Here is an 8,058-nt window from a genome sequence, read left to right on the forward strand (position 1 = left end):
CCGACGTGATTGAAGTCAGTGAGTAAGTGAGTGGGCTCAAACATTCTTCTTATTTTTCGGTCTTAGGCGTAATGAGAAAACACTTTGACCATAAGACTTTGTAAGGCCGCTTATATTTGTTAAATCGGGGAAGAACGTAGAGAGGGTATTTGGTTTGACGATTTAATCTATATCCTATCCCCTCGCATGTACCTGCAACGACCTCTGACAGAAGTACCATCCAAAATCAGTCACAGAGCCGATTCTGAGGCAAATGTGAGCGATATTGAATACTTACGGAACAGTTTCCCATTCCTGAACCGTTAGTGTAATGCAGGTATCTGCTGTACAGCAGTGGAGTGCAAGTAGTGGGTATCTGGCCTCTATCCGAACATTTTCCAATGGAGATCAACATAGTAGTTACTTCCCACAACAAGTCCAGACAGATCGAGTGAAACGAAACTGACTCGGTGACCACGTGACCCACCCCGCTCGAGAGCCCCATTGCACAACACCCATACAATATTTGTATACATATCACCCTGGGAACGACATTAATCACTATAGGCGGTGACAATGGTGGTGTAACCACCCTGACAACCATGCGTCACGAACACATTGGGGTGGTTACAATGCAATTGAGACCTCATAGTGATTAATTGGGGTTGTTCCCAGGGTTGTATACAAATATTGTATAGCTCTTGCGCAATTAGTCACCGATATTTATCCAGAGGATGGTTTCCCTACCACAACCATGAATCACTAATACATTAGGAAATTGTGGAACCGCAAAAATAAATATTTGTATTCCTACACTAGAGATTTGTTGGTTACAACAAATGTCTCAATATTGGTGGAGTGTTGTATGTATTCCTCCCCCCAGTCACTGACAACGATATGGGGAAGAAGTTGAAATTATAGCATCATCAACCACATTCCCATCAAGACTTGCCTCTGTAGAAGACCTCACAACCGTATTAAACGAAACAGATATTGATATCCCAGATTCCTGGGGTCAACCTATCATTGCTGTAAGAGAAAAGAGATTTCATTCACCACCTACGTCGTCCTACGTAATGTTTGATGAGATAGTACATCCATGAAATGGAATCGGTTCTTATTGCACGAATACTGCATCATTTATTGACGTTGGCCTATGCCCAAACCATTTTCCAAGACTTGAAATTAACGGAACGTGAGTCAGTCCGAGAAGCACTAGCTTCTATAGACGAAGAATCCGTTATTGCCAAGTGGAGAGACTACTTAAGGGGCATTCCCAGTCTGCGCACTATATCACCGCTGTATTATTTAAAATATGAATGCAGGGACTATTGTGATGCGGTTTTTAAAACAGATCAATGGCAAGAAGAAGAGCTTTATCATTGCGTGTTGAGGGTGAAAAGGAGGAACACACCACCCGAGACAGCGGAGGAGAAATTGTATGGCTCAGATACTAGCTCGTAGATATTATCAATCCAGGGAACCAAGTGCGTTTGGAGGATATCAAAAGTTTGCACAGACTTTGAAAAAAGACGATCTCCAGATCAAGTCACAACGTGTGAGAAAGTGGCTAAACAAGCAGGATGCGTACACTCTGCACAAAGCCCCGTGTAGGAGATTCAAGAGAAATAGAGTTATGGTCAGCGGAGTTGGGGTCCAAGCAGACGCTGACTTATGGAATGTGTCAAACATAGCAGACAGCAACGACGGTATAAAGTTCCTGCTTATTATCATTAAGGGTGGGCGGTATTATCGGTATATCGGTATATTGCAATACAGAAACAACACAATACGTACCGGTACATACTAGTGTAATTTTCCAATATATTGGACGTTTTTACTGTAACAATTTCAGACTACAAACAACAGGAAAAAACTACGTGAAAAGTGCAAATAAACCAGGAAGTCCAAAAGCGAAAGTAGCGCAAACTTGAACAGCCTCGTAACCAGTCAAAGTAACTTACCTCCCTTACCAAAATGGCGGATAAACAGTGGGTTGCTGTACCGAATCGACATGGTAAATCAAATGTCTAAAAGCTGTCGACGGAAAGGTTGATTCCATCTATGCCGTTTGTTATGAACGCAAATCTATTGTGAAAACAAGTGGAGGTACGACAAATTTAACCACACATCTTCGCCGACATCACCCCATGGCGATAGCAACTAGTTCAGCTAGCTAAACGTCGTGTACCGGGAAGGTTTTTGACTGCAGAAACACTGAAAATCGAAGCATCGCATGTATATTTGTACACGGATCGAAAGATCTATCGTCTAGGTACAAAATCCGATTGCTGTCTTACCTTGAAAAAAAATATTTAAAATTCAACACAATTATATTCATCACCACCCCGAATTTTCCACAGTCGGATGCCGCCATTTTGCCTCGTGACGTCACAGGGTCGTGTGTACCAGTTGGGTTTGTTAAAACTGGGATCGGCAGGCAAATGAAACAAAGTAGTTTTTGAATGCTAACAATAAATGTACGAAGTGGCTTGGTATTGGAGGGGAGTCGATTTTGTACATGCTTCAAATGGGCTAAGCTGAAATATTAATGTCCCTTTTGATGATTAATAATTAAATAATAACAAAATACCAATGTTTGCTTTGTATATTTTCCTCTTTGACTGTGTAAAGATACTGTTAATACTGTTAAAACAACATCCTGCTGTCTCACCAACGTTTTCCTTCCCTTTTTACACATTGACTTAATTTTGTTGCAAACCGACGTGGCATGTAGCAACATCTTAAATATTCTGAAAAAGTTACAGGTAAGAAGAGAAAGTATACTTACCAAAAACACTTCATCATAACAGCTACAACAAAATTAAGTCAATGTGTAAAAAGGGAAGGAAAACGTTGGTGAGACAGCAGGATGTTGTTTTAACAGTATTAAACAATATCTTTACACAGTCAAAGAGGAAAATATACAAAGCAAACATTGGTATTTTGTTATTATTTAATTATTAATCATCAAAAGGGACATTAATATTTCAACTTAGCCCATTTGAAGCATGTACAAAATCGACTCCCCTCCAATACCAAGCCACTTCGTACATTTATTGTTAGTATTCAAAAACTACTTTGTTTCATTTGCCTGCCGATCCCAGTTTTAACAAACCAACTGGTACACACGACCCTGTGACGTCACGAGGCAAAATGGCGGCATCCGACTGTGGAAAATACGGGGTGGTGATGAATATAATTGTGTTGAATTTTAAATAATTTTTTTCAAGGTAAAACAGCAATCGGATTTTGTACCTAGACGATAGATCTTTCCATCCGTGAACAAATATACATGCGATGCTTCGATTTTCAGTGTTTCTGCAGTCAAAAACCTTCCCGGTAAAAATCGCCGGGAAAGTGCTCCTCATAAAATAGGGTTGGGACGCTAAACGTCGGTGTATGCCTTTGCAGGAACACGACGTTTAGCTAGCTGAACAAGATAGCAACGAAAACGAGCAAGCTGCCTGTAGCCAGCGTTGGTGATTCGAGCGTTCAGGACTTCTATTCAACTACATCTTCAACGAGTCAACAAAGTCTTCATGTGTTTACCAACAGGAATAAACAGTTTAAATCGAATTCGACCGAAGCACAGCAAATAACACATCAAATGGCACTGTTTCTTGTTAAAGGACTGCACCCCTTTTCCTGGATTGACAGTCGCGAATTTCGCTCCCCTTTGTCTTTACTCTAACCACGTTATTCTGTCCCATCGAGGAAACAGTTTGCTGAAATGATTGTCCAAAACTCTGCCATGAAGTTAAAAGTGAAATAGCAAGTAAAATGCAGAAAGCAGTAAAGGTAAGGCTAATATCACTTATTTTGTAACTAGATTAATGAACTAGCAATGAATTAATAAATGTTAGATGAATCAATTAATACTTCCAAATTTTCAGCTTTTTAGCTTTTGATGTTTTCAAATATATTCAATTTTCAAATGATAAATATTAACACTCAATTTAGTAAAATAATAATTAATGAAATATGGTCAATAATCACAAAAACATTACTTGAGTTAGGTTCTGAATTTTATCAGCAAATCTTCCAAAGAAATTATGTTTTTGTTAAAAACAATACAATTCAAAAATATTGAAGAGCTCTGTTCCAAATTAAAGCTATTTTATTTTAAATGAAAATTACGTTACAGATTCAAGCAGAAAGTTTATATGGTGATGAGAAATTGAGAATACATATTTTGCTTAAATTTAATTTTTAAATTCTGTAGAGTTTCCATTTTTCCATTCTGTCATCGTAAGGCTTAAACCAACTTGTTTTTCTTTTATTTGTAGGTCTCATTGACTACTGATGGCTGGACCTCCCGCGCAACTGATGACTATGACGATGATTGGAAACTGAAAACGTTTGTACTCCAAACAAGGCCACTGGGAGAGAGCCACACAGGTGATTTAATTTCTAAATAAGTTTTATGTGTAATATTTGAATTAATTTAATTTCCTGTAACTTAGTTACTACTTAAATATTAATTGCTTTGTTATTTGAAAACCTCACAACTTTTTCAAATAATTCCAGTCACTGACAGTTAGTGTATTCTTTATTTGAACAAATCAAAGTAGTTTTTAATTTTAACCTTTAAATATATTTTCAGTTAGTTTCAAGCGAAAGCCCTTGAATTTTAAAGTCCACCTTCATTTGAAATATTTCGCCGTTAATAGGTGCAATATTGCCCAAGCGGCGTTAAACAATAACTCACTTAGTCACTCATTTGAAATATTTCCTTTACTTGATAAAAAATGTTAGATTCACAATTTGTATTCTTTCTACTTCTTTACAGCTGACAACTTGGCTGACGTACTGAAGGAAGTTATGAGTGAATGGAAAGTTGGCGATACAACATTGTAAAAGCTGTACAACTTGTTGACGTGCCATACATGCCTTGCTTCGCGCATGCCCTTAACATCAGCGTACAAAAGGCACTTAAGGTGAAAAGGACTTCCCATGTCCTGGCAAAAGTTCGAAAACTTGCAGCGTTTTTTCACAGAAGTGCAAAAGCTTCCTCACTTCTACAAAGCAAAGCTCATATGGATTGCCTTCGCACAAGTTGGTGATTGATATTGTGACGCGATGGAACTCCTCCTATGATATGCTGCAAAGATAACTGGAAATGCAGCTGGCTGTGATAGCAACGTTGAGGTCCAAGGAGCTGGGGCCCCCAAAGGATCTGAACACAATCAGTGATGAGGATCTGACGTTGATGGAGGAGCTTGAGAATTTCCTTCAGCCAATCAAAGAAATAACGGTCTTGATGTGCTATGAGAGTTGCCCTACCATTTCAATCATTCAACCCATCGGGCATCGGCTGCTGCAGTCTGTCCTCATCCAAAAGGAAGATGACTCACCTCCTATCAGGGATACAAAAAGATCATGATGGATGACTTGAGCAACAGATATACTGTGCAGAAGGAGATGCTGTCCCTTGCCTCAGCTCTTGATCCAAGATTCAAGATCGTACCCTACTTCAGTGCAGAAGAGAGGTTTGATGTGTACAGCAAGCTCACAACACAGGTTGCAGCCGTGTGGGATAGTGTTCCACAAGGTGTAAAGGTGAAGACTGAACCGGACGCTGAACCAGCTCTTCCTCAGCTTCCAACTGAGACTGATACAAGTGACATGCCAGAGGAAGATCACACAGTCACAGTGAAAACAGAGTCCAGCCCTCCTGCAAAGAATGAAACCAAAGGTTCTTTACTGGAGGATTTCTTGGGAGATGTCTTTTACTTTGCGTCAGAGCCTGCAAAATCATCCCTTGAACTTGCACAGGCTGAAACAGAGCAATACAAGAGTCAGCTGCCTGTCCCTTTGAGGGAAAATCCCCTTAACTGGTGGAAGATACGAGATAAAAAAATATCGTCTCTTGGCTAGATTTGCAAAGTGTGTTTTTTGTGTGCCAGCAACAAGTGTGCCCTCTGAAAGAGTTTTTTCAATCGCTGGTGATATTGTTACACAGCAAAGAGCAGGTCTTAAGCCAGAACATGTTGAAATGTTGGTGTTTTTTGAAGACAAATCTGAAAATGATTGTTTGAAGTTTTATCAAGCACAAACCCTTTTTCATAAATATGTGCCAAAGTTCAGGGTTAGTTTTAACTGTTATTTATTTCTTTTCAAGGAAAATGCCTTTCTTGGTTCCCTTGCATTAGAGATGCTTCATGCATGATGGTTGACATCAACTTATCCACAGTTATGGCAACCGGCAAGTTGTTTAAGTGTTTTGAGAGTGACAGTTGAAGTTACATAACAGACATCTCATTTATTGGTTGAAAGTTGAAACAGTTTTCCATGTTGCAACCAGAGTTGTGATAGTGTGTTGAACTGTGCTTCTTACATCATGGACACATGTCTGATTTCCGTTTTCTTAAAGTAAAGTGACAAAGTGAAATTTTGAGTGATATTGATGTCATTCAGTGTCAGACTGTCAGTGACTGCATTTTGAAAAATGTAGCTGTTTCAAAAGTTATGATATCTTGATTTAAATGAGACAATGATTACTTATGGAACTTCACTTTCCCCAACAGTTAGTTGGTTGAATATTGAATAAGTGTTTTAGTAAAACTTTGCTATTAGTAAGACACTTTGACTTCTATTTAGCTTTCACAAATCTTTCATAACAACTAACTTTGAACAACCAAAATGTATTTATTTGACATTAACTTTACATAACAAGTTGACAACCTATATCTTATAACAAAAATACACAGTTTAGAGTTATACCAAATCTGGTAATAGTTTTAGTATTAAATAGTATGTACAAGATTTTTTAAAAAGGTGGTGATGATACTTACCTGACTGTCCAATGTCCATGCTCATGGTGATGAAGATGAACCATGTTATCTCCAAAAACCTCATTTATTTTTAATGCCAGGTGCTGTTCTTTTAACATTTGTTATTTCTCGTTAATAAACCATTAAATTGAACCTCTGTTTCATTATCATTTATTAATAGGCATAATAGCTGATTTTTGCCAGGCTTTGCTTGCAAAATAGCGATGTTTGAAATTGACAATATATCGCAATACGTTTCGCAAGAGCCTTTCTGTATCAATATATCGCAATATGGAAATGAGGAGCAATACCCAGCCCTATGATATAACTAAAGATTAAGGTTTAGATATAACTGACGATCCATTTATATATAACTGTAACGATTAAGGTTTTAGATATATTGATGATCCAGGTTTAGATATAAATGATTGCCCAGGTTTTCATATAACCAAAGATTAAGGTTTAGATATAACTGACGCTCCATTTATATATAACCGTAATGAATAAGGTTTTAGATATATTGATGATCCAGGTTTAGATATAAATGATTGCCCAGGTTTTGACATAACTAAAGATTAAGGTTTAGATATAACTGACGCTCCATTTATATATAACCGTGATGATTAAGGTTTTAGATATATTGATGATCCTGGTTTAGACAGAACTGTTGATCCAGGCTTAAGATGTCGATCAGAAATTAAGGACAAGACGCTTGTCATCATGTTTATACCCCTTCTGTTCTGGTATCATATCAAATAGTTAATAATTAAATTTTTATTGTGTTCATTAAAATTGTGGCAATCTGATTGGTTAACTGGGAACATTTCTTTTGAGTTCATTTCCCAATGAATCTGAAAAAAATAAGCCACGCCCACCGAACCGGACTACTTTCGGACCTGAGGAATGTCGGGGAATACCTTTACACAGCGAGGGAATTCCCTTGCACTCGGGTACCTTAATGAACTTTGGGTAAACATTGAAGTGATACATTGTGGTTAACATAAACAAACAACTCAAAATTATACGTGAACGTTAATAACGTTGCAACGCCTCGACAAGAGCATGCGCACGTTGGAACATCAGTTCATGGCATCGCAATCCCAGTCACATTACACCCTCTTTCTACTTGCGCAAATACTACAATCTCAGTTCCACTAACTTCATATCATCGGGCTTCATTTCCAATTCTCACTTTTCAAACTGTCTCTTTCAGTTCGCAGGTAGTAATTCAAACGTTTGAACTTAAAACTTTGCCGATACCGGGACGCGTCACGTTGAGTTGTTCCACCCTGATTCGCCGACC

General features: G+C 38.2%; 1 long non-coding RNA gene across 1 annotated transcript; it reads left to right on the top strand.

Moving 5' to 3' along the window:
* The first annotated feature begins 3,431 nt into the window (after positions 1–3,431).
* Positions 3,432–5,317, top strand: LOC137268490 (uncharacterized). The gene is made up of 3 exons (XR_010955036.1): positions 3,432–3,780; positions 4,269–4,380; positions 4,772–5,317. It is a non-coding gene; the product is annotated as an uncharacterized lncRNA (long non-coding RNA).
* Positions 5,318–8,058: the final 2,741 nt, after the last annotated feature.

Source organism: Haliotis asinina, chromosome 16 (genome assembly GCF_037392515.1).
Source record: "Haliotis asinina isolate JCU_RB_2024 chromosome 16, JCU_Hal_asi_v2, whole genome shotgun sequence".
NCBI classification, from domain to species: Eukaryota; Metazoa; Mollusca; class Gastropoda; order Lepetellida; family Haliotidae; genus Haliotis; species Haliotis asinina.